The sequence below is a fragment of the Macrobrachium nipponense genome, chromosome 24, assembly GCF_015104395.2.
Source record: "Macrobrachium nipponense isolate FS-2020 chromosome 24, ASM1510439v2, whole genome shotgun sequence".
In the NCBI taxonomy this organism is placed as follows: Eukaryota; Metazoa; Arthropoda; class Malacostraca; order Decapoda; family Palaemonidae; genus Macrobrachium; species Macrobrachium nipponense.
In genome coordinates this window covers 20,118,528-20,145,660 of record NC_061091.1, presented here as the reverse complement: position 1 = coordinate 20,145,660, position 27,133 = coordinate 20,118,528, and the positions used below count along the sequence as shown (strand labels likewise).

The window sequence follows — 27,133 nt, the reverse complement described above, 5'->3', positions numbered from 1 at the left end:
CACAGTGCCAACCTCTACTTTAAACGCCCATATAATGACCCTCTTTCACCTTAGTTATCGATCACTACCTGGAGTGACTGATGAATTTTGACGACTTGTCCTCAAGAAACGCCGTATTTTAAATACTATGTCTATGTTTCACGTCTCTAGAATTGACTATTTATTAATCTTGAGCAGCTGATCTGACGACAACTCCTTGATGAGTGCTAACTCGGCACTCCTGATGCACGGGTCTATTTTTTTATTTTTATTTTTACATCTCCAGCGCTCACAAGTGACAACAGGCAACCAACCAACCAACCAACCACTGCCATAAACGAGGTGGGACCTGTAAGGTGATCGCATGGGAGTTCCTGTAATAAAGCCACAGAAACCCATGATGGAATGGGGTATCATAGCTGCCAGGTTTTAAATTTGTAAAACCAAATTGTCGAATGCCTCAGAATGGCATGTGTTGTGGGGTGGGGATGGGGGAGAGTGGAAAGGATTATTGACGGCTCTGTACCGGTTGCAGGATATGCAACCGTAGCGTTCTGTAATGATTTTGTTCACCCTGGTCTTATCGGGTGAATGAGTTGGCAACTTTATTGTACCCTTCTTCCAACAGTGGTAGACGGTCCTCCCTTCATATAGGGACATAAGAATAAAGGCGTAAAGCCAATAAAACGAAGGAGAGAGAGAGAGAGAGAATACACATCAGTGATTGGGATAGCCCCCCTTCCTTCACTCCTATCCTATCTGCTCCCCTAACCCACCCACTACCCCTTACCGCGCAACAGAGCTTATTTTTTCATGCTAGTAACGGTTCTTGCTTATGCTTCTTGCCACACAGCACCTCCTCTCCTATCCCAGAAATTTATAAATGTGGTCCCTCTTCCTTCTCCTCTTCCCTTTTCCACGCAATGACAACGGATTAGAACTTCATTAAAAGTGCGGCTAAATTTCTCTCCCTCTCGAAGACTCGGCAAATGCGTCATGAAAGGAGCATGAAAGAAGCATTATTAATTCTGGTCCGTCCGGGTTCTTTAAATTCCTTCGTCAAGTCACTCCTCTGGGTGCTTGTGGAAATCACCAGATCGCTGTGTGCGAGTGCGTGTGTTTGTGTGTGCATCCGTTAGTGCGTGCGTCTGTATGCGTGGACATGGAACGGAGGTTACGGAGTTTCTAGAACTGTCGGGCACCGTACGCAATATTCCTTCAACCTCCCTTGCACTCGCACGCCCCATCATTCTCTCTCTCTCTCTCTCTCTCTCTCTCTCTCTCTCTCTCTCTCTCTCTCTCTGCATTTAAATACTTGAAAGAACCAATACGATTCTCCACCCTCTGACTTCACCCTGATAAGGGCCTCACGATAAAACCACACACACACACACACACCTCGTGTTAGTAAGTTGTTCGTAACCCAACCTGCTTCTCTCTCTCTCTCTCTCTCTCTACGCTGCCTTGTAGTGAATTATGGTATGGCGGCCTCTGGCATCCTAAAGAGCAATGCACTGAGTTAAATCCGGTTTTTCTTGCAGGCTTCATTTGCGCCCAAGCAGACGCCCTTTTTCTTCACCTATAGGGCGGCGCCCTGCGATCATTGTTGCTTATACTTGGGGTGCAGAGAAAAGAAGCCATTCGTAGACGTTAAACGATTCGTTAACGATGCGATTGAGAGAACAAACCGGTACCTGACGGGTGTCGTCAGGGAAGCAACTTAGACCTATTGGTGTCGTAGACCTTTTGGTGACATAGGCATATTTGACTTAGACCTATGGCAACCTAAGGATAACCTTATATTTATATATTGCAATTTCTCCTTTCTGTAACTGATATAAATATTTAATTTGCTTGACAATATGGCAACACAAAAATTATACAATGAACCTTCTATCGTGCGCTTAGAGCAGAATTAGGAGAAAGGGTTGGTCGGTGGTGTCCTATTTGCTTCACAAGGACACCGCGTTAACTCTCTCTTAACTCTCTCTCTCTCTCTCTCTCTCTCTCTCTCTCTCTCTCTCTCTCTCTGTTGCAGTTACAACCGGATGAAAGGAAAAATCGCTAGGCAACTACAGGTATACCGGACGCAGCTTTTATTTTTTGTTCGCAGTTGCAAAATACCTGTCACAATGACACGCGGGGTGCATGCAGGCTGCATCGGTTTGGAGGAACGTGTATCGGATAAGTGTCCTGCTTCTGTTAAAATTCACGAGGTCCTTGAACACTAAATTTAATTGCTGTTATCAAAATGCCAAGGCCTGTAAAATGTAGCCCCAGCTTATATAGCACAGGGTTTTAATGAAATATATAACTATCTTTCAACAACATTATCCAAGCAGTTTATGAATATACAAAGTTCAACACACAAACATACATCCTATATTATATACATATATATATATATATATACACATATATACATACATACATATATATATATATATATATATATATATATATATATATATATATTATATATATATATATAGTATATATATATACACATTACACTTTTCATTTTATATAGTTTTTTAAATAAAAGTTATATCAGGAAGCAATAGCATAAATAAACAGCACGAAAATACTTAAATTTCTTAGAAAAACAAATTACTTATCAAGCCTTTGGTATTAATAATGTATTCTCACGGTAAAAGAATGCAAGCAAAAATAAGGAAATGAACAAAAAGGATGTAAGCACAAGAAGAAGAAGAAGAAGAAGAAAAGAAATAAAGGAAATTAACTAGACCTATAAGGCCACTCATTCCCGTTATTTGAAATTAGCTTTCACAGTATCCAATTAATTTTTAAAACCAGAAAAATTAGAACTTTATACATACACACAGACTATATATATATGATCACACACACACACATATATATATATATATATATACGTTTATATATATATATATATATATATACTATATATATATATATATATATATATATATATATATCTATATATATTGTCAGCCATTTTGTCACGTTTCCAAAATTACATTCGTGATGAGGCGTTGAAATCTACCCGACCTTAAGACCTTAAGTACACAGAATATTAACCTTCATTTATGGAGCACGCCTAGGTTTGTCAGACACTCGCTCGTACCTATATGCAGCAGTAAGTCGGGAACAATACACTGGCCTAGCAAACGCGAATGAAGCACTGTGGCATTCAGTCACGCCTTTCGAAGGTGGGCTGTTTAAATATTTATATTCGAAAAATTGGCCTACTTTTGTTTCATGAAGATAGTTGGAAGTAAAATCAGGGATTATTATTGTTATTATTATATTAGATGTTAGGTCAAACAGGATAACATTCAGTTTGTTTTCCAGTAAAATACTTTTTCTTTTGTCAGTAAAAATATAATGACCATGTCAGGTGCTGGGGTACAAAACACAACACTCTCTCTCTCTCTCTCTCTCTCTCTCTCTCTCTCTCTCTCTCTCAACGAAGTCACAGGGTTGTTTTTTGACGCACTTTTGTTCATTTTCTTGTTTGTTCAGTCAGTTGGATTATGCATTAAGCTGATTATTGAAGGGGGAGGGGGTTGCGGAGATGTCTGCAGTCTCTGAACAAAATTGTTCACGTGGAACGAACGGCGAGAGGGATATTTTGTCCCTTTTTGTATTTTTATTTAATCTCTTCCCTTCTCTTCGTTACTGGAATAAAAGTATTAACCATCATTTATTGGTACTGAAAATACTTCTCATGAAACAAACCAGATGGCCATGTATGCGAGGTTTAATAATATTGATTAATTTTCTGCTGTTCCATTTCATGGCTGGCTACATCATTCTCCCACATTTGCAGTGGAAAATAAACTGTGCAATCATTCTTGGTTGCCAGAAATATGCAAGTCATCACACATTTTACGCGCAGGTTGTAGTTGCTATGTTGCATAACGATTTTGATATTCCATGTATAAAGATTATACCTTTTTTTAGATACAACCAAAGAATGAAAGAAAAAAAGAACACCCTGTGGCAGTTTAATTTCTCCAAATAAGTAAGACTCCAGACTTGTTCCATTCACTTTTCCAAGTAGTTCTGACTCAAGGGTTATGCTTCAAGTACTCCCTTGGAGATGTATATACTTATTATTTAATTCACCCCACATTCTATCTCTTAAAAGGAACATTACGTTAACTGGGTCATTTTTTTCCCTCTCTCTTTCTCCCCTCTTCACGAGTAATCGTGATGTCTGCAGTCCCTCCCTCTCACTTGCCGACGTTTTCAGTTCCCACTTCAAGCTCTGGGTTTCATAATGACGGAGACATTGCTCCATGAAGTACTTTTACTAGTAATCTAGTTCGGGAGTGTTCATATTCATAGGAGAACTTCGTTGACTTGTCTTTAAACAATTGGGGTTATAAGCATTTTGAACAAATGCATTTTAGTAATTGTGATAACCACAGTGCTTTCTTAACTTTTAGAATTCTTTAGGTTTATATTCAAGTGTATGTGACTATGTACTTTGAATGTATTTCTATGTCACGTTGATTACAGAAGTTATGATGACTGAACTATTTCTTCCATTCTGTGCATTTATTTGTTTGTTTGTTTGTATGTATGTATGTAAGTTTGTATGTATGCATGCAAGCAAGAATAATTCAGGAATTTATGTATAACTGGGCTAACTTTTCATGCAACAGCCGTTTCATTTTTATTTAAATATCTATTCCTGGTCTTCGCTAGACCATAGTACTTACTATTCCAAGAAATAACTCGGGTAAAAGACTCCTCTCTCTCTCTCTCTCTCTCTCTCTCTCTCTCTCTCTCTCTCTCTCTCTCTCTCTCTCTCTTTGTTTAAGAATTGGCCACATGGATTTCCAATGTCAATTTTGTACGACTGTGAGGCCTGTGATGGTTGAATTCTCCAGTATTTAGCGCTTCAGAAGTCTTCAAAAAGACTGCATTTCTCGCTGATCACCGATATATTACTTTTTTTTTTTTTATCCAAAATACACGGTGAGAGTAGTTTTTACTTATAATTTTTTTTTATTTTCGTACTATTCATGAGTGAAAAATTTAATGGCTGAAAATCCCCATTATCTCTCATTTGCTACTGATGTTTCACATATGCGTAGAATTCCCAAATCCTTGTTTCAGAATTAATGCACGATCCTGTAGCAATTTCTTCCATTCGACCTTTGCAACTATCGAAAAGTAGTTCTTCCGTAAGAGACAGTGACGCAAGTTTTTTTATTTTTTTTATTTTAGAGAGAGAGAGAGAGAGAGAGAGAGAGAGAGAGAGAGAGAGAGAGAGAGAGAGATACTGGAGTGGACGATATGCTTAACTACCAAGTACGATTATGTCACACAACTGGTTTTGGCAAAATGAATGAGGTTTTCAATTTTTTTTCAAATATATTTTTTAGTAATTAATATATATATATATTATATACATATATATTATATATATATATATATATATGTGTGTGTGTGTGTGTGTGTGTGTGTGTGTGTGTCCATTTTTGATTGATGCATCTGTCTTCATTGCAGTGCGTCTCTCACTCCAGTTTTGAACAAACTTCGAAAGTGGCGAAAAGGTCATCTTCTTCATGGATGTGGTGTGTTCTTTCAATCGCAAAGTTGACCTCGATTCCATGACCTTTGCGCGGTTGCGGAGATGAGCGGATGGAGGCTGCGAGAGAGGAGGGGAGGGGTAGGGGAGGGAGGACGAGGAAGGGGGGGGAAGGGGTGTTACTTCACAAGTCTGTAATTTGAGGTCGAACCGAATATAGTGGTTGCCTGGTAATTTGATCCTTATGTCGTATGTCGTAATCTAAACCGATTGTTTAGCGTATAAAAGTGAAATATAGTGATATGAGAGAGAGAGAGAGAGAGAGAGAGAGAGAGAGGTTTGTTTTCGCCTTTAAGCGAGATATTATTAGCAATGAGGAGGAGAAGGGGCGTTGACAGACTAGTTATAAAACAGACTCCCATTTCCTCGTGCTTGTTTTTCTCGGGAGCGTTAACAGCTCTCTCTCTCTCTCTCTCTCTCTCTCTCTCTCTCTCTCTCTCTCTCTCTCTCAGACGCACACAATGTCCCTAATTTCTTCCTACACGCATCCACAAACTACTGCCTATAGGGATCCGCTGACCATAACCTACGCCTAAAAAAATATCTCAATGGGCGCGTACCTCCGCCCAAAATGATCCACCGTCGGCCAGTTACGCCCATAATCCTCCACTACAGCCTCACCAGCGAGACCCACGCCCGTAGCCCACGCCCTGAGAAGAACACGTTATCAAGGGAACTGGAAGAGAGAGAGAGAGAGAGAGAGAGCACCGCCCTTCAAGTTTCTCATATACACATGTTGGGTTATTTCGCCTTACACATGCGCATTACGCCTCCGACGCCCCTTACGTAGAAGATACGTCATATACGTCGTACTTAGCGCCATGCCTGAGGCACGGAAGTCTCGTATCTTGCATCATATTCGCGAGATTTAACGAAACTTTGAAACCGGGTGTAGTCCCATCTCTAAGAGGTTGAGTCGGTTAGTTTCATCTCTCTCTCTCTCTCTCTCTCTCTCTCTCTCTCTCTCTCTCTCTCTCTCTCACTGTGCTCTTAATCTGAGGCGGATTCATTTACTCCATTGTTGCCATGAATTTATATTTCCAAGTGGTAGGCGACTCTTCCTGTTTTCTTTAATCCCTTTTGGCTTGTCGTAAAGAAGGACGATGATGGAGACAGGTGGGATAATTGTAGTATATTGATGAGGTATTATTTTTGTAATTCATGATGTAACAGACAAGCAAAATATAATTAGGATGAAGCAGAGAGTAATCTGGCAGTGGTAAATGATTTTGAGTCTAATTATATCGAGTTATAAACCAGTTTGAACGCAGTAAGTCTACAGTAACAACGTTTATGTGCAGTTGATATGTATAAATCCATCCTGACATTTCCTTATTTTAATCCACGTGAACGGGACACTTGAACCAAAGAAGGGTTGGTCGAGAGAGTAAGTGGTGCCTGAGAGGCACCAGCGAGCAAACTGCAGGAAGTGAATTATTAAGGACACGTTAGGCGAGTAAGGGCCACTAAAAGACGCCATCACATTCGTCCTTATGTCACCTGGCATTATGGGTCACTCATTAACGTCATTGTGGCTCTATTTTTCTCTACTTTCGTATCCCTAATTAGAAGTGTCTGTGGGACTAGGCTCACCTAATAGGTGGGGGAGATGTAAGTGTCAAAATCTCTCTATCATTTCGAGGATTAATCGCCCCTTGGGGAGTTACCCAAAAGGAGAGGTAGGAGAGGCAAGGGAAGGTTTAGCTAATAGTACTACTTCCTTCGTGGGTGAGTCGTTAGTTCTTCTATGAGTCTAACTCGGTTTTTGGAGTTACTGTATTTTTACATTTGAAAGTTAGGTTTAGTTTTTGTATTAATTTTCCTACAGTATTTTTGTCATTGTAAGTAATTGTTAGTTTTTATATTCCGTACTTTTCACCTCAAGTTATCGGTACTCTAGACTTTCGTCAACAACTTGGAACGAACGTTATCTGCAACTTTAACGGAATTTTACACCCAAGAGAGTGAGTGATCTTTAAAAAGCCGTTAGACAGTAAATACTGCTTCTATTTTTATTTTCCCAGTTTATTTCCCCCAGTCTGTCAACAGGCTGTGCTTTAAAGTTCAGTTGTCGAAAGCTCCAAATAATTTTTTTTAAAGCTTAAAAGACCGTTGCTTACTGTGCGAACCCAATACCTTGCTTTTGGCAGACGCCTGCAAGTCAGAGAATTCATGAGTCTTACTCTCGTGTTGTTGTTCGAGGAGACATTTTGTTTACATGTGAGCATTGCATTGTTTTGGCACAACCCTCCTCCCATTTCTGTTTATAGACGCAAGGTCTCACTTATCTTGCCATCTGCAAGAATGCTTCAGCCATACATCCTTGCCAAGTAGTGATGATATATATCCTTGGGATAGAAGAGCCTACAATTCCTCAGTTTTACTCTCGAGTAATGATCACGAGGCTTTGCGTGCTCTGAGGAGCTTACTGTTTGTGGATTTACTCTTCAGGCAGTTACATATTTGTGTTAAGAACATTGGAAATAGCTTAAATTTCATATTATTTGGGTTAATATCATTGTAAGCTTGGTGTGAAGAAAAATTACAGTTAATTGTTTAACTCTCGTGTTCATGATCATGAGAGCTAAATATTTAATGTCGTTTTATACATTGTTGTTACTTAAAAAATGTTTTATTAACTGTGTTGAAAAAAATAATTCGCGTATGATAATATTAACATTTTATTTTATATGCATCTCTCCTGAAAGAATGCAGAAAAGGAGAGAGAGAGAGAGAGAGAGAGAGAGAGAGAGAGAGAGAGAGAGAGAGAGAGAGAGAGAGAGAGAGCCAGGATACTAATCGTGCCAACATCCTCAGAACTAGGTAGTCCCAGAGGAGGTACAATATACCAGTGCCACCTCTCTCTCTCTCTCTCTCTCTCTCTCTCTCTCTCTCTCTCTCTCTCTCTCTCTCACTTAATGCCTACCTCCACTAGCCTCGAGTGAGGCTTAAGAGTGAAATCTCGGATTGCTGTTCGCTCTCCAGTGCCCTGATACATGAATGCATAACACTCTCTCTCTCTCCGGTTTTCCCGCGGTATTGCGTTCACTACCTTTAGAAGTTTACAAAAAACCTGGTCCTATTTGTAGTACTGCTGCTATTGCGAGTCTACCATTATTATTATTATTATATTGTTATTGTTATTAGAATAAAGTCATCTTTATTCCTTCAGCTTTTCAATAAAGACACTCACCTGCCCCCTCCCCCCCACCCATTCTCATCCTAGTCACACACCAGCTCCCTCTCCCCTCCTGGTCTATACCTCTTCCCTAGGCTTCACCCCACCCCCACTCTCCCCTACCATCAGCAACGCTCCTTAATCGACCATTATCATGTGCATTTATACCTTAACCAGAGCTATTGCTCCATCCCCGCGGTGACCTGCTCCCATTTCCACCGACGGGGGAGCAGCCAGAGAGCAAGTGACCTGCACAGTATAGAAGAGCCCTGGTGTGTGGTGCCCGCATCGTGAAAATCCATTGGCCTCCTTCATTCAGTTTCCCTCTCGTACATAGTTAGAGCATTTGCCATGCCTTCAGTGTCTACTACCATTCAGATATATATATATTTAAATATATATATATTATAGATATATAGATTATATATATATATATATATATAGATATATATATATATGTATGTATGTATGTATGTATGTAACTATGTTAAATGTGCGATCCACTGGAAAATGATTGGGCAGAAATCCAAGCGCTTCCCGCCTATCATTTTCCTGTGGTATTCGCTTATTTAATGAAGTCACGTGCATCTACTGTGCTTTATTTTTTTCGCGCGCACATGCGCAACACACACACACACACAAATACACACACACACACACACCCACACCACATACAGACATACTACATATATATATATATATATATATATATATATATATATAATATATATATATATATATATATATAATTTTGAGTCATTTTTCGTATTGTATCTTATCATTTTTCCAACGTGCATATCTTTTGCACCTCAACCCCGTTACCTGTTTCAATGTTTGTTTACACTGTATGAAAACACACACACACCACCCACACACACTCACTTCACACACACTCTACACCACCGGGCGCGCGTGTACGTTATTATTAATGACTCAAGATCCTAGTTCTGTACTGAATAAGAATAGCATGACAATATGTGTCACTGTAGCATCAGACGTCTCTAGAGATCGCTATTATTTTCTGATTGCTTCCATGTATTTTTTTTTATCTTATATCTATACCAACACCAAGCTTAAAGCGTGCTAGACCAGATTTGGAAGTGATTCATTTACTTACTTTTATAATTTTATAATCTTTAATAGCTTTAATAACTTTATAACCTTTATTAATTTCCATTGATTAATTAACTTCCATTTATTAATTTCCCCTTGTATGTAATTAGGTGTGTTATCAATTTGCCCTGTAGATTTCTTTCGCAAATTCATTGGTCTTCTTTAGGCTAAGCTTACTACTCCCACCCACCTCCATTTGATCCCCCCGTCTCTCTCTCTCTCTCTCTCTCTCTCTCTCTCTCTCTCTCTCTCTCTGATAAAAGGATTGCGTAAGAGTAATTGAATAGTTCCCTAACCAATCAACGGCTTACAATGTCCCTCCCTCTCCCCTCGCCATTTCATACTGGTTGTCCCGGCACCGCCCTTCTCTCCTCTCCTCTCGTCTCTCTCTCTCTCTCTCTCTCTCTCTCTCTCCAAGTATTGCATATTGGTGAGGTAATAATCTCAGCTCGCATCAATATCCACGTAGTCACCACACCCATTAGCAAAAGCTTTTGAGTGTTTCCATCTATCTCCTTCCCCTCCCTCCCCCTCACCCTTCTTCTTCTCCCATTTGGTCCCCCATACTACAGACGCCACGTCAGGGGTTACGTAAGGTAAGTTGGTTTCGTAACCTGTGAACTTGTTGATAGTTAGAGATGGCTATACAGAGAGAGAGAGAGAGAGAGAGAGAGATGTGCCACGTCCGCGTAATACCGAGGCTACTATGATCTTCAAAGGGTCAGGGTCTCTCTCTCTCTTTCTCTCTCTCTCACCTAAAAGCCATAATCTAGAAGGAGCGCAGGTTTTTTATAGATATCTGTCACCATGGAGACTTTTTCCATAGATAGAGAGAGATTTGGACTATCACAATCAGGGAAGAATTGCAACCTCTGTGGACGTTGTCTTACTTAAGATGTCAGTCAGAATGTTTGAATGAATAAGTTGTGTACACGGGTTTAGTGCACATGTATACGTTGTGCTTTTAACTTTCGGTGTTCTGTGTATAATTTATAATAAGTTAAAAAAAAAATATATAAATTTTATAATAAAATTTTTAAATAAATTAAAAAAAAAACATAATATATATATATTGTATATATTTGTTATGTATGTATATCAGAGCACGTGTGTTTATTTCGGTGTTCTGTGTTTTTATAAATAAGTAATATAAAATTTAATATAATATTTTTACATAATATATATATATAGTAATATATATATGTATATATTATATATTTTATATATATATATAGTTTCATATTATATATAGATATATATATAATTATATATTATCAGAGCACATGTGTTTACTTTATATATCTTAAATTATATAAATTCTTCAGTGTTTTTGCGTTCCTTGTAAATCCAATCCTCGTTCTTTGTAATTCCTTATATTTTTATACGTCTCTGTGTCATTTGTTTCTTTAATAATTCAAACTCCCGTGTGGACTATTAAATGGAAATTGCTCAGAAACTTAACTGCTACTGTTGTTAAGTAGGTTATCACAGAGTGCTGTGGGTATGCAGGTGTTTAGTATACTTTTAACAGCATTAAGGTCAGTTATGCCTTGTTTGCAGCTTGCGTAACGTTTCGTTACGTTGCGTTATGTAATTCCTTGGAATTGTAATCCAGTATGTTTTGGGCGTTAATTAATATATATATATATATATATATTATCCTTATAGATAATATAATATATATAATATATATATATATATATATATATATATATATATATATATATATATATATCATACTACATACTACATATACGAGAGAGAGAGATAGACAGAGAGAGAGAGAGAGAGAGAGAGAGAGAGCAGGACAGGTCTCTTGTTCTCTCCTGAATCAGAACAGGTTTTTGCTGCCTCCCGCTGAACTTTGTATCGAAACGAAAAGTTGCAAACGTCGGGTCAGAGCAGGCTAATGGCAATGATAAAACAGAGAGAGAGAGAGAGAGAGAGAAGAGAGAGAGAGAGAGAGAGAGAGAGAGAGAGAGAGACCAATGAGGCCGTTATCGTAGGATGTGGTAATACTAAGTGGGATTTTTATTTTCCTAAACGAGCGATGACGAGATGATGATATGGACCGGTTGGTATTTTCGACTTTCTGTTCTCAAGTTCCTTGTCCCTTCTTGTACCCTTTTAATTCTTATTATTATTATTATTATTATTATTATTATTATTATTATTATTCAGAAGATGAACCCTATTCATATGGAAGAATCCCACCTTAGTGGCCACTGACTTGTTGATGGAAGTAACAGAAGGTAGGGAAATATAAAGAAGAGATCTCAATTTATATATATATCTATTTTTATATATGTATATATATCTATATATATATATATATATATATATTATATATATATATATATATATATATCTATATATATATATATATAATATTAATAAGTTAATAAGTAGATAAAAATGTATTAAATTTAAGGAGAATAGCAGTAGGTTATAGCAAAACATTGCACCGTCGCTTGAACTTTTGTAGGTCCAATTGCACGACATCCTCTTAATTTAGGGAGGCTGTTCCACCATTCAACGGTGTGAGGAATAATGGACTCTGGAACTGAGAAGGTCTTGCTTTAGGGAAGCGGAAAAATGCTTAGAATGTTTGTGAACAACGTTAAATACTTTTGAAGTATTTAAAGGCAATGAGTTCTCTCCTGTGAGTCAGTCTTTGGTGTTCATGTTTACACTCAGACTTCAGGTAATAGTTTTGTTGTTTGTGGGGGGAAGAGAGAGAAGAGAGAGAAGAGAGAGAGAGAGAGAGAGAGAGAGAGAGAGAGAGATTCAGTCTTTGGCTTCATGTTAAGTATTTTTCATTTATTCAAATCAGATCGTTTTATATATTTTCACTCAGATATCAGGTAATAGTCCGAGAGAGAGAGAGAGAGAGAGAGAGAGAGAGAGAGAGAGAGAGAGAGACTGCGCATGATTCATGACCCGAAAAGAAAATTTGCCACTTATTGTCTCAAGTGCACTCTAGAACTCGGAATCAAGGAGGTTCATTTCTCTCTCTCTCTCTCTCTCTCTCTCTCTCTCTCTCTCTCTCTCTCTCTCTCTCTCTCTCTCTCTCATCCTGTTTATATCATAAAAGTGGTAAAATGATTTTTCTGCCTGATAGCAGCTGTGAAACAGCAAACGAAGACAAATAATCCAAGGCGGAGATGATAGCAATTTTTTTTTCAGATATTGAAATAGTCAGAAATGGAAACAGTTACAATGAAATAGATTCAGATAGGTATGGAAACAGTCATAAGGAAATAGAGTCGGGTATTAAAATAGAGTCAGGTATTGAATTAGTCAGATATTGAAATAGAGTCAGATTTTAAAATAGTCTGATATTGAAATAGAGTTAGATATTGAAATAGATCCAGATATTGAAAAGAATCCGATATTAAAAGAGAATCAGATATTGAAATAGATTCAATTATTGAAAATAGATTCAATTATTGAAGTAGAATTGGATATTGAAATAGATTCAGTTACTGAAATAGAGTCAGATACTGGAATAGCGTCAGATATTGAAAAAGAATCAAGAGGTTAAATTAGTCAGATATGAAATAGTCAAATATTACAATAGAGTCAGGGAATGAAGGCAGTCAGATAATCGAGTCAGGGAATGAAGGCAGTCAGATAATGAGATGGAGGAAGAATCCTCTAACGGCTCTATATCTAAATTTCATCGGGGTTGTTATCCTGGCATCGCCCAGCGACCGAGTTTGAAAAAAAAAATGCCTCGAGTTTCATTATGAACATTCAGTACCACACCCTGGGTTTTCCTCTGTTCTTGTGGCCAGTTTGAGAGATAAGATGAGGGCAAAACACACACACACACACACACACACACACACACACACACAAAGGAAGCATCCCTCAACCGCCTACGTCCCTTTTTGGGAAACAACTTGAGATAATCGTGCGGTCGACAGCTGAGACTCAGAAATTATCTCGGTTACACCTGTGCAGGTGTACAGCATTAGTTATCAGTCAGGCCACAAAAAAAAAAAAAAAAACCTCATCTGTGCAGGGGAAACAGGTGTGTGTGTGTGTGTGTGTGTGTGTGTGTGTGTGTGTACCTGTTTGATGCATGCCATTAGTCACACGGCTCTCCCCATAAATTGGTAAGTGTATTCAGGATTGTAGAAAAAGTGTTAATATTGGTAAGTGTATTCAGGATTGTAGAAAAAGTGTTAATATTTGATGTTAAGAGAGCAAATGATTTTCTTTGTTATCTTGTTTTACACACACACACACACACACACACACACACATATATATACATATGTGTGTGTGTATTTACACATACATATATAATATGTGTTTTTTGTCTACTGTTTTCAAATTTACCACAACGCAACGCAACACTTGCCTGGCAGCTGGAATACAATGTCGTTTGTGAGAGAACGTATTTTCTATCTTCGATCTACCAGGTTTGTTTGCTTAGTTTACAGCTGCTATTTGTTTGTGCCCTCCCAAACAGTTAGTCGAGGACCAGCCAAGTTCAGTGGTCTGTGTTGCATTCGGGATAAATACTCCTTGGGGTTTGCACATGTGGTCATTTGATTTCTTTTCGTAGTGATCTTGATTTTTTTATTTTGTATGCGTTCTCAGAATAAGACATTTTGTATGTTTTCTCAAATTATTTTAAGTACTTTTGTATTAGTTTATTTATATGGGTCAAAGTTTCATAATGCACAAGTGTACGCTGTGTATCTGTTTATTTATATGATTCGAAGGCACTCCCCACTTCCATAATGCACAAGTGTAGACTATGCATTTGTTTATTAAATAATTCGGTATAAGTGTACACTATGTATTTGTTTATTTATGATTCAAAGGCACTCATCAGCTGCATAGTACACACGCGTGCAAGATGTATTTTTTATGCATATGATTCTGCACAAGTGTACAATATATTATTGTTGAAGATTTAAATGCAATCCCCACGTGCATAATGCACAGATGTACACCCCTAAATAATAGGTCGAAGATATAAAACGTGTGTATGAGGGGACAGAGGAAAACATATTACGAAAAAAAGAAAAAAAAAAGTCAAAACTCACTTATGGTATCTTACTATTTGACCTTGGCGATAACAGGTCAAAACGATTGGAGAATATAACAAGTGGAAGAAATGGAAGGTTGAACTGTGAAGAGGAAGAAATGGGTACTTGCCCACACCACGAGCGTGATTGTTACGTAAGGAAGATCGCCTTTCAACGGAGAGGAGAGAGAGAGAGAGAGAGAAGAGAGAGAGAGAGAGAGAGATGCATAAGGTAAACAGACATTATTTAAATTACGTATTGCAATTGTGTGTTGCTTTACCAAGTTACCCTAATTTGTTTCCGGTAAATAATTTATATAAATACTTTAAGTAACAAAGTTCGATCTGAGTGCTTATTGCGAGCGCGCGCGCGCTAGCATCCCATATCTCTTCATTAATTAACCGAGTACTTTTTCTTAATGCATTATCTTATGCGAGGTTGCAGGTGCCCTAGGATGCTCTAGGTCGCCCTAAGTTCCATAAGGATGTAAAGGTTACCCCCTTATACAGGCTACAAATAAATGAATAGAAGACACAAAAAATCGGTGTACCAAACAACCCTCTGTGTTTACATCCTGACCCCCTAATCCAGTCATATAAAACTCACTTTTCTTCAAACCGGACAGACGACTTTTTTTCACCCATTTCGAGTGGAGTCAACTTAAGCCTATGTGATTATCCGAAGCATCTGTGTGTGTACTAAGCACAGCGTAGCCAGATGTAGTAAGGGAGTGACCCTTGTAACCCACCCACAGTTGCCAGATCGAGGGAGTGACCCCTGTAATACAATACCCGGTGTAATATGGTGGGCGTAGGCGTCACTCGCTTACGCCCAAGCGCGCCCCCAGTAGAGACGTCCTGCAGACTTCACTGTTAAGGGTCATTCGGATTATTCTCTCCGGGGAAATTTGAGCTTTAAGGGACACCCAGACTAAGAGTGAACATTTTCCACCGGGTGTTTGAATTACGAGGTCTCTTTCTCCCTTTTAACCATTGATAGGTGCACATTTAGTGTGCTTCGTTGCTGCTGCTTTCTTTTTCTTTTTTATTGTTTTATGTTTTTTTTTATTCTAATAATAGAGTATTACGTCAGTGACGTTGATCTGTCGGTGTATATATTTAAATACCTACTGTAAGGATGTCACAGATGTGTGAGAGAGAAAATAATCATATGGAAGTCCAAATCGAAGATGAGAGAGAGAGAGAGAGAGAGAGAGAGAGAGAGAGAGAGAGAGAGAGAGAGAGGTCGAAGATTATACAAAAGGAGTCACTGGACAAAGCATCCCTGTTCGAATGCAAAATTTCAGATGCAATTAACAGAGTCAGGCATAAAATGAACTGCACCAATTTTACGAGAGAATGGCAAAATATGAGTTTGCAACCGAGCTCTCCCCCCCCTCCCCTCTGCCACCCTCCTTCCCGAGTGATTGTTGTCGATTTTGAAAAAAGGAAAGTTGCCTCTGCTTTCCTTTATTGATTCGCTTAATTCGGAAAGAAGTTGTCACTGCTCTCTTTTATTGATTCACTTAAATTCTGATTTGTCCTTTAAATGTGAAATCCTAGAGAACAACTTTACTAGAGGAATTAACTTCTAGTAAAATAGGAACGAATGATAACTATTTGAATAACCTAGTGTTATGTTACGGGAACGTAACGTAACCACTTATAACCAACCCTAGTAGCGGTTGTGACCGAGTAACGATCCGTTAGTTACGTGTAACACGCACGAGTGTTGTGCTCATGCATGAGAGAGAGAGAGGAGAGAGAGAGAGAGAGAGAGAGAGAGAGAGAGAGAGAACATTGACAGATGCCTGAGACCTTCATTTCGCCGAGTAAACATTAGTGAGCGTCCGAAGTTTATGAGATAAGGATAAGTTTTGTTTAAAAAAGCTTGCGACTGTTCTCAGGGATTAAAACAGAAACTGATTGTCTTCCTGGTTATTACAACATTTTGTATTTCTTAAAATTATTTATTTACAAACAACGTGATGAACAGTAATTTGAAACATACAAAACATATAGTATCACATCTCTCTTCTCAAAGAAAAATCCGAACCTAGCATCGCTTTTTTTGACTACGGGTTTACTTCTGTGACCAGTTCGTGTTAGATCCTTTAAAACATTATATTTACTTACGGAAAATACATAATGCAAAACAAAATACTGAAGATAATTCTGCTTTAGCGTGACTACTTACGGCATTTAACTGATGTTCCACACCGAGAGAGAGAGAGAGAGAGAGAGAGAGAGAGAGAGAGAGAGAGAGAGAGAGAAGTCTTCCAAGGTTTAAAATCCTCTTCATCATTCTTTCTTTGTCATTTGCTTGTTCCTGTTTTCTCAAGGCTTTTTCTCTCGACCTCCACCTTGTGACCTTGAATATATTGGAGGCTAGCTGTAATACTCCCCCCCACCCCCTCCCGGGTCTTTCTTCAGCATTTATTGATAGTTGAATATGTGATTATATATCTCGACTATAACCCCTCAGGAACAAGCGGTTTAAATGTATATATGTGTGTATATATATAGTTATATATATATATATGATATATATATATATATATATATATATATACTTAGCACGTGTATAAGAGTTTTAAGTGAAGACAAACATTATCATAGACGGTTGGCAGAAATGAACACGTGGGTACCATCTTTACCAAGAATTCGATGTAAAGTTTAGTTGTTACTTTTTATTTGTAAACATTTAGTAGTCACTTGTACTATAGTTTTGAACAGGAAACCTTGTAAAGAGTTTCTTGTGTCTTCTTAAAAGTAGGGCCTTATTATAAAATAAATATATTCATCATAAAAATTCATCATTCTTTATCATGTCAACCCTTAGGGGACAAGTAGTATTGTATTTCATGCTTGTATTTAAGTCACATAGTGCGTTTATGCCATTATAAACTACGTTCTTAAATTTGTATCAACACTTGACGAACCATTGTTTCAGTCGTGTGAGAGAGAGAGAGAGAGAGAGAGAGAGAGAGAGAGAGAGAGAGAGAGAGAGAGAGAGAGAGAATTCTTTCATGATATCACGGTTAGATTTTTAAAAGTAAACTTTCAAAGGCTGTATTACGCAAGGAGAGAAGGACGCATTCACCACGTATGACCCCTCATTGCTGTTAAATGGTAACTGTACTTAATTTAAAAAAAAATAGTAAGAGGTAACGCTTTTTTCTTCGTCTGCAAACCCGTGAATCAGTAAAGTCAAATACGAAGCCGCGGGAATGAGTCTAGCCCACAAGAAGCCGTGTACGAAACCTCAGTGTTTTACGACAGCACGACCTTCATGAAGTATAATGAATCTAATTGATTTACTTTTTATTTTCTCAGGTCTAAGTGTTCTTTATGTCGATTCCTAAACGTTTATAAATGAATAAAGACATTGTGCTTCAGGGCTCGACCCGGAAGAAGAAGCAAGCCAAGGGATTCTGTTGTTAAGTTGTGGTTGCAAGCAGTGACGATGTGGTCAGGTTTGCTCCAGCGCACGTACATGTCCAATTCGCTCATGTGGCTGATTGGGAATGTGTGTGTGTGTGTGTGTGTGTGTGTAAGCGTAGCGGGATCAGTTGTGTTTGTTCGTTTGTTGTAGTCATAAATTGGTTTATTGTTATTTTATGTTATACTATCATGAAAGCATAAAGCCGTTTGTGGTTTTATACATATCTACGCAACTTTTATTTACATTTTACAGAACCTTCTCATTCTGGTTAATTTCGGAAATGTGTTGAAATAACATCGGTGCTTTGTGTAGATGTGAATAATCAAGTTGTCAGTCAGTAAAATAGTTAAATAATTTCAAAAACCGATTGACGTTTTCATGCAGTTCATGAACTCTCAAACCAAAACTGCTGCTAGCAAGAGGTTGCTGCCATACATCAAAGCACACTGTTGTAACGGTATGTATGTATGTATGTATGTGTGTACACAATCTATCACTCTTTGCTTCAAAGGTGACCCAGGTATTGCCCAACTGGCAAGAGTTGAACCGTACGCAAACAGAAATAGATAACGGTTTGGTGGTATCAACAGACCGGTAGGCTCAACCTTGGTGACCATGGAAGGGGTGGGAGGGACGTGGTTGGACGGGAGATGAAGACCCCGCCATATGGCCGACAAGAAATTCTTTCCTAGAGGGATAGCTCTTTTTCATCTTCCTCTTCCCCCCCCTTCACTTATCTTACTCCTCCGTACCTACACGCTTTTGCTTACCAACCTACTCCCCCTCCTCTCATCCCACCCCCTCTCTCTCATGCTCGTCCTCCTCCTCCTCCTCCCCCTCTCGCTGAGGCACCCCGCTTCCCCCTACCCTGTCATTGGGTCAGCTCTCATGCCAATCAATACAGAGCACTGATAACTCTCTATTTAGGTCATATTTTAACTAACTAATCGGATGTGTCGGAATGGTCTAATCAGTGTTCGGGTTTGCGTAACTGAAGCTTCCTCCAGTGCTGATCATACAGTATTTTGCCTTGTGTTAAAGATATTATATCAAGCTGGTCCTTACAAATGCAGCATAAAATTTAAACCCTGCAGTGAGTCAAAACAGAGAGGAATTCTGTTGCTCAAAATAAGGAATTCTTACTGAATTCATTTCCGATGCACAATTCGGCACTCCCAACCCCCAAAGGGAGGGGGCCAGTGTAATATAGTAACCAGAGTTCACCCCTGTAAAAGTGTTTCTTTAAGGCTAGCAAAAGTGCGTTTGCGAATCTGTATATAAGTAAAGGGTTTGTGAGAAGCCACACCCCACAAAAATAAAAAATAAATACTGGCACTTTTCTCGTTTTCAGGTTTAGTGTCACTTTCAATTGTAGCTGTTGCTTTTGTCTTTATGGTTAGAATTAAAGGCAAAACTGGTGATTACATTTAAAGGTCCAATTTCTTAAAGTTTATTATTTTTTTTTTTTGGGGGGGGGAGGGGATGGGAGAGTTAGGAAGATGACATCCTGGTATGCTATTCATTGATGTTCAGATGATGAATCCCCCGCTCTCTCTCTCTCTCTCTCATACACTAACCTTTCAAAATGATATTTAAGGTTTTCACAGCCTAGGTTTCCATTGCACCCGATTTGCATACTGCAATGGCCTTACCTTCCTGTTGAGAGAATTATTACGTAAACTGAAATGTTTACGTATTGAGGTACTGATACCTTGACAACAGCAATAGACCTATCTTCTTTTTACACCTCCTACAGCAAGTAAAGAAGCTTTTGCCCTAATCAAGTACTACTATTACATTCTGTCCATTACCCTCGTTCATATTTTAACAGGGTGGCCCCATTACTTGATATTATAAAAGATCCTCCCCAGTTTAATGTCTCTCTCTCTCTCTCTCCCTCCCTGTCCCTTCGTTTGCTATACCTGGTGGCATTTGTGTACATTATGCCTCTTCCCCCCCATACATATTCTACTGGATCCCAGCGGCGAGGGCAAGGGGGATTTAAAGGGACCCTCATTTTAAAGTTTAAAGGGATATCCACTTAGGGATTGAGACTGCCTTGTCGTAGAGAGAGAGAGAGAGGGTGGGGGGTGGGGGAGGGAGTTAGCAACTTTAGTTGCGTCACCACAACCCATCATCCATCCCGCTTCGGAGAGAGAGAGAGAGATTGTTGAGTTGAGGCACAAACAAGGATAGACAATCTTAGCAACAATCATTCTTTGAAGAGGCCTTTACTATTACACCAAACAATAAAATCAGTGACATTTACGATAATGTATGAATTCTGACATATACGATAACAGTGACATTTAAGATAATGTATGAAGAATGACATCCTAATCCCCAAACCACGAAGTTATTATGACAAAGTGTAAACGATACTAGCAAATGCAGTAGTCAGCTGTCATTTGCATACTTCGAAGGACCACCCGATTTTCGTTTGCGATTAGCAGACGAACATTTAAAGACTATAAAAGGCAATTGTTTATTTACCTTAGATCTTGTTGTTGTCTTGAATTGAAGTTTCTTTCGTAGAGTAAAATTTGTAGCACAGTGGTGAAGTTGTTGTTGATGATGAAGGGAGTTGCTGCTTGAGAAGTTTGTGTTGTTTTTTCTTTTTTAGAATCGAGTAAACTTGAATATTTCTTTTTTTTTTAAAAACAATGGGTAGCCTGAAAGTTCACCAGTCACTTAGAGAGAGTAGTAATTATTTTGGTAGCAACGATTCGTCCTTTTAAAATGGAGTTTGTGGCACACAACGTCAGAGGCGGTGGCGGCGGTGTTCCGCACTGTGCGTCGTCCTTACTCGGACTGCGCGGCTCGTCGCTAGCCGAGCCCATAAATGACAGAAGCGCGCAAGTGACGTCACCTTAGTCACACATTGCCGTTTGCGCTTACTCCCTCTCTGTCATTTTCTTTCGGCTTGTGTGTGTGTGTGTTTGTACGTGTGTTTGTGTGTGTCTTTAGTTAACGTTGGCTTCCTGCGCGTTTTATCCTTCTTCAAGTGTAACTTGAGAAAATATCTTTTAAGATTCCACGTTAGGCCGATAAAGTCATCTCTTAGCTCAATTCTAAAGAGATCTCGTTTTGGCGTAACGTAAATATATATATTTCCAACACCCTCCCCCCCTCCCTCCATCCCCCAGAAATCCCCTCCCAACCTTAAACTACTCGTAGGATGGTGACGTCACGAGGATAGTACTTTGTCAATGAACACATGCAAAGGTATTAGGCATTTTAAGGCATTTTGCATATTTGTAGTATCATAACGTCATAGAGCGTTGTTTTTAACATTGTATTAACAACAGCTGACATCACATAGTTCATCATAATGAAAGATCTTTACATTTTCATAAGTTAAGTTCCCCACTGGACGAGTGGGTTCCGTGCTCGACTATCAGCCTTCATAAAAGAGAGAGAGAGAGAAAGAGAGAGAGAGAGAGAGAGCTTACCTTAACTAGTTCATCATATGCAATATCTGTACATTATCCTAAAATAAGGAGCTATATATATATATATATAGAGAGAGAGAGAGAGAGAGAATTTTTACTTACTTGAATACCCGTGTCATTGTTCATTATTTTTGTTTACAATGGACAAACAGTAACGCAATCTTAAAGAATATTCCAACCGTGCGTTAAAAAGTCATTCAAATCATCAGTACTCTCCTCTGGCATGTTTGTATGACGCGCGTGTGGGCGGAGGGGGAAAAACTACGTGGGCGGGAGCTCAACGGGGCGTGGGGAGTGGGCGGCGGCATAGGTGTGTGGGGAGGGTCCCGCCTCGCTCTTGCGTGGGTGTTGAGTAGTCAAGTTACTTTTAGGAAAAAGAAGAAGAAAAAGGAAAGCGCGTAGGTGGATTGATTTGGGGGAGCAGAGTATGCTAAGTAAGATGCTACTGATATTAAGAAGGCGGAACTTGTAGGGGTAATGAGCGCGTGTATATGTACGTTCATGCGCGCGAGCGCCCACACACACACACACACACACACACATACATTCTATATCTATATATATAATATATATATATCTATATATATAAGATATAATAATATAATATATATATTTGTGTGTGTAAATCAAACATGCGTACAATGTTTCTGCATTTAGAGCATTTAGAGCACTGTTGCTGTGTATAGTTTGGTGAATGTGTGTTCTTTAACCACGGATCTGTTATGTATTTTTCCGCTCATTGTGTAGAAACAATTTACTGAATAACTAGGAACTAAAGAAAAATGGCACACTAATGAACATTTGTTGTATTGTTTTGCGTTATATTTCAACGATTCCCGTTTTCGAATGAACAAAGGAGCAGAAGAGATGCCGAGGATTGGTGTTCATTATTGTTGTCCATTCTTCTTTTCTTATTCCTGTTATTCTTGTTCTTTGTCTCAGACTTTGAATAAGCGCGAAGGTTTGTAAATGTCCGAATCTTGACTTTGTAAAGCAAATTATCAGGATGCAAGGAAAGGTATAAAAACCAGCTCGTGCGTGGCAGAGGCCAAAACACGTTCAGAGGAAAAGAATAAAGCCAGTTTTCTTCTTCTTGGTTCATTTCTGTGATCATAGCTTCGTTTTAAATACCATATTTGTAGTATAAGGCAAGTAAGAGAAATTCCGTGGGAATCTGACTCAGGTTAAAGTCTTTGGAAATGTGTATTTATTCAACATAAATATTTCAGTAATAGTAAATCTTCTTCTTTTTCTTCTTCTTCTTCCTCTAATTATTATTATTATTTATTATTAATTATTATTATTATTATTATTATTATTATTATTATTATTATTATTATTATTATTATTATTAGTGAAACCCCTGTGTCATCGACGTTAATATACTTGAATCAAACAAGCTATAGACGAGTGATTAAAGAAATAATAATAATAATAATAATAATAATAAAATAATAATAATAATAATAATAACAATAATAATAATAATAATGCCACCCCATTAAACATATTCCCGAAAACGCAAAGTAGAAGTGTTACATTGTATATCCCCGGCCTTTTATTAATAAAAATATCAAAGGTACCTTCAGTGATTTCATCTTTACTTTTAATCGCAAACAACAATTAATAAGTGACGAATGAGAATTCATCATTAGAAAATGTTGTCATTTGTATGAGCAGAGGGAGACTTCATTTGGGATAGAATATTAGTGATTGATATTAATCTTTGCGGGGATAATGACTTACGTCAGATGATGATAGTGATGGGATTATGATGTGTTTCCGCCAGCAGTGGCTATATACGCAACACTTTTATAATTTTGTGTATTGTTTACCTTCTTTCTAAAAGTTTGAGAGCAGGTGTCCTATTTTGCAATGTATACTTTCCACCGGTATTTAGTTAATGTCTGTGCATGTGTGATAAACAGGTGTTTTGCCCGTCCACTTTACTTTTGTTGAACTCATCTTTGTTTGTGTATGTGTGTGTGTGTGTATTTGTGAGAACTTGCGTGTTTGTTTGACATGGGTAATGCACTTTTCTGTTCTCTTACGTTTCACTGATGTTTGTGCATGCTCCGCAGATGTCAGGTCATATTTTCTTCCTTCCTGCATTTGCAATAGTAGCAGTCAGTGTTATAACCATTTTCAAGCGGTAACTTTTCCTTAGACTCCTAATGCCATCATTGTGTGTCATACGGATGAAAGTGTAATACATTCGTTATGCTTTGTATAACCTTGTGGGTGTAATACCAGCTGGTCTTAAAACCTTATTACCCTCGTCGTAATTTTTTTATTCATTTAATGTATTTTTTTCTTACTTGGAAGCAAGTAAGCTAATTTTTATATAATTCTTTTTCTTCAAGATTTATTACCTTCCAGTCATTCTAGAGAGCAGTTATTATTTGATTTGAATCGTAGTCAGAATCTGAATCAAGGATTATTTCTAAATGTTTCAGGAAACTACAGGTTTTGTATTGTTTTGAAATAGGAACAAATGATCCAGGGTATTTGGGAACTACGCCGAGCACACCCTGATGTTCGGGAAAGAGAAAAGAAGTAAGCTTTCCGTATGAAACTACTGTTAACATGACACCCTACGTTTGTATAATGATTTAGTATATGCCTTAATATGTTTTTGTGTAATACAATCAATTTGTTATCGTTTCCGTCTTAACATTTTCAACCACAATAAAATCCATTCATTCGTAAACATTCAGTATAATCAAGTGAAACTACTGTTGACTTTACCACCTACGTTATTAAAATGTTTGAGTGTACCACCATATTATTATTTTTGTACAATACCTTCAATTTGTCATAATATTTTCAGTTTTAACATTTTGAATGGGATTAAAACATTTATTCATAACACATTCGGTATAATTCAAGATTGTTCGATACCAATTCATAAACCTTCGTTCCCTTATAGTAACAGGAGTTTTTTTTTTTTTTTGTATGAAATATCAACCAGAATCTCCTTTTCATCTTGCAACCTGGCAACCCTTGACGCAACCTGGCAACCATGTCAATGGCCGTCGTCAAGTTTTTTTATCTTTTTTTATTTGTCATTACCAAGAGCAGGAAAATTATCTTCTAGGAATTTTTTTTCAGGAAACTATTTTTTTATTTTTATTGTATGAATTAAGTGTTGTCATATTTTTCTTCCGTCTTTGAGATGTACCTCTGTCTGTCTGTCTGTCTGTCTGTCTGTCTGTCGTCTGTCTGTCTGTCGTCTGTCTGTCTGTCTGTCTGTCTGTCTGTCTGTCTGTTGTATATGTATATATGTATATATATAATATAATATATATATATATATATATATATATATATAAATATAATATAAAATAATATATATATATATAGTATATATATATATATATAAAATGAACCTTGTCCTCTCCAACCAATTACAATATTGCTCTTTCGATTACTCAACAGTAAATGGAAATTGCCAGCCCTCTGTAGCATTGATTAGAAATAACATATTTTCTCTCCTACCCTCCCTTCATAATACTTGAATGGACGCCACTCCTTTTTTTTCTCTTTTTTTTTTCTAAGCACTTGGACACAGATTGTGTCTCTATCCCCGCGAGATATTAAATAAGTTATCTCTCGTATTCATGTGTTTTCTAGTTTATTCTTTCTCTATATTCGTAGATAAGTTCATGAACAGTTCATTTTAACATCTGCGTCAATTTACGGGGCTGTGGAAGTTGATCCTGTCTACCTCTATTCTTCTCATTTCTGTAGTACTAGAATTTATAGTTCAGTTATTTTTATTCAGATGAAACAAGCCCACAGGGGCACTGACTTGAAATTCAGGCTTCCGAAGAACTTAGTGTTCATTTGGAAGAAGTAACAAAAGGTACTAGGCAATACAGAACGAATAGAAGAGTTATTAGAATTGAATTCAGTGAACAAATTGATAGATGAATCGATAAGAAATTAAGTAAATCTAGTATTTAGCGTGAATATCATACTTCTGGGACAAGTTGAGAGACAGCTGTTATTTTTAGAGTTTTGATACATTCGGGTGTCATTTATTTTAATGGTAAGTTACATCAAGTTTCATAAGTTGGGCTCGAATTTAAATTTCGTGAAGTTTCTAACGGATGGGAGAACGTGGAAAGCAACTAACTCTCTATGTTTAGAATTCAGTTTCCATTATGTGTCAGTTGTTTTAATTTTCACTGTCAAAAATAGCGCATTTTGTTTCGTCTGTTCATCTCCTGCTGTTTTATGTTTGCATTTACAAGTGGGTTCTCTGTATGATCGATCTTTCACTCGTAAATTATTTCTACAATTAACTGTAATCATTCAGTCAACCGAAGCTACTGAAAGATGAGAGTGAAGAACTAAAAATCATGAATTTAGTTTCTTTTTAGTTAGCTCATTTGAATCCATCTCCGTAGGTGGGTAGTGCCATCAGGTGCAACGTAGGCATTACTTGAGGTTTCTTTGCAGCGTGCCTTCGGACCTTTTTCTGTACCTCCTTTCATATTCTCCTTCTTCAATCTTGCTTTCCACCCTCTCCTTTCAAACCTTTTACTGTCAATTTCCGTTTCACCTCATAGGTCCCACTGCTTGGCCTCTGGCCTATATTCTATATTCAATTTAGTTCAGTTCATTTTTCAAGTTCAGTCTTAACTGTGCAGAAGTGGAGGTATATGAGGACGAAGGTAATTAATCCATCACCTCAACCCCACTCTTCCTTTAACCCCATGGGAATTAAATAAAAAAAAGAATAATTTAAAAATAGTAAGTGCGATGGATCTCTCTCTCTCTCTCTCTCTCTCTCTCTCTCTCTCTCTCTTTCTATGTATATTCCTACCCCCTCGTCACTAAAGGTAAAATATTATGGAAAGAGGATTAATGAAAGGTCAGGTAAATATCATCGTTGCACGGAAGTGCTTAAAGAGCATGTCACATTATCAGGGGGAATGAACAGAAATTAATATTCAAGTAGAGTACTGTGTAGTGGAATCATGGTAGTAGGGTACTGGCGTCTTTATTTCTATATATATATATATATATATATATATTATATATATATATATATATATATATATATATATACTAACTCTCCTCCTTGCGTGGGCTGTTTCTCATCATATAATTTCTTCCGAAAGGGTTTGGTCAGCAGCACCAATGTTGTTATGCATTATTATTATTATTATTATTATTATTATTATTATTATTATTATTATTATTGGAAGGAGACCCTCTTTCAAACAAGTTTTATTGAAAGATATTGCTGCATCAGCTGCATTCAACTTGTAAATAGTCTTCTCTATTTTTCTAACAATAGCTTTCTCTCTGCTACTACAACTGGCGA

The 27,133-nt window shown here is 37.7% G+C and overlaps 1 protein-coding gene and 1 long non-coding RNA gene across 2 annotated transcripts in view; one reads left to right on the top strand and one right to left on the bottom strand.

The window, feature by feature from the left end:
- LOC135205504 (protein Tob1-like) overlaps nt 1–21,175 on the bottom strand; it is a 53,022-nt gene extending 31,847 nt beyond the window's left edge. Inside the window, exon 1 of the mRNA XM_064236231.1 lies at nt 20,840–21,175. The gene's annotated coding sequence lies outside the window, so the exon portion shown is untranslated. The remainder of the gene's footprint in view (nt 1–20,839) is intronic.
- LOC135203801 (uncharacterized) overlaps nt 1–27,133 on the top strand; it is a 1,058,044-nt gene that overhangs the window by 480,317 nt on the left and 550,594 nt on the right. The gene's annotated exons all lie outside the window — the stretch shown is intronic.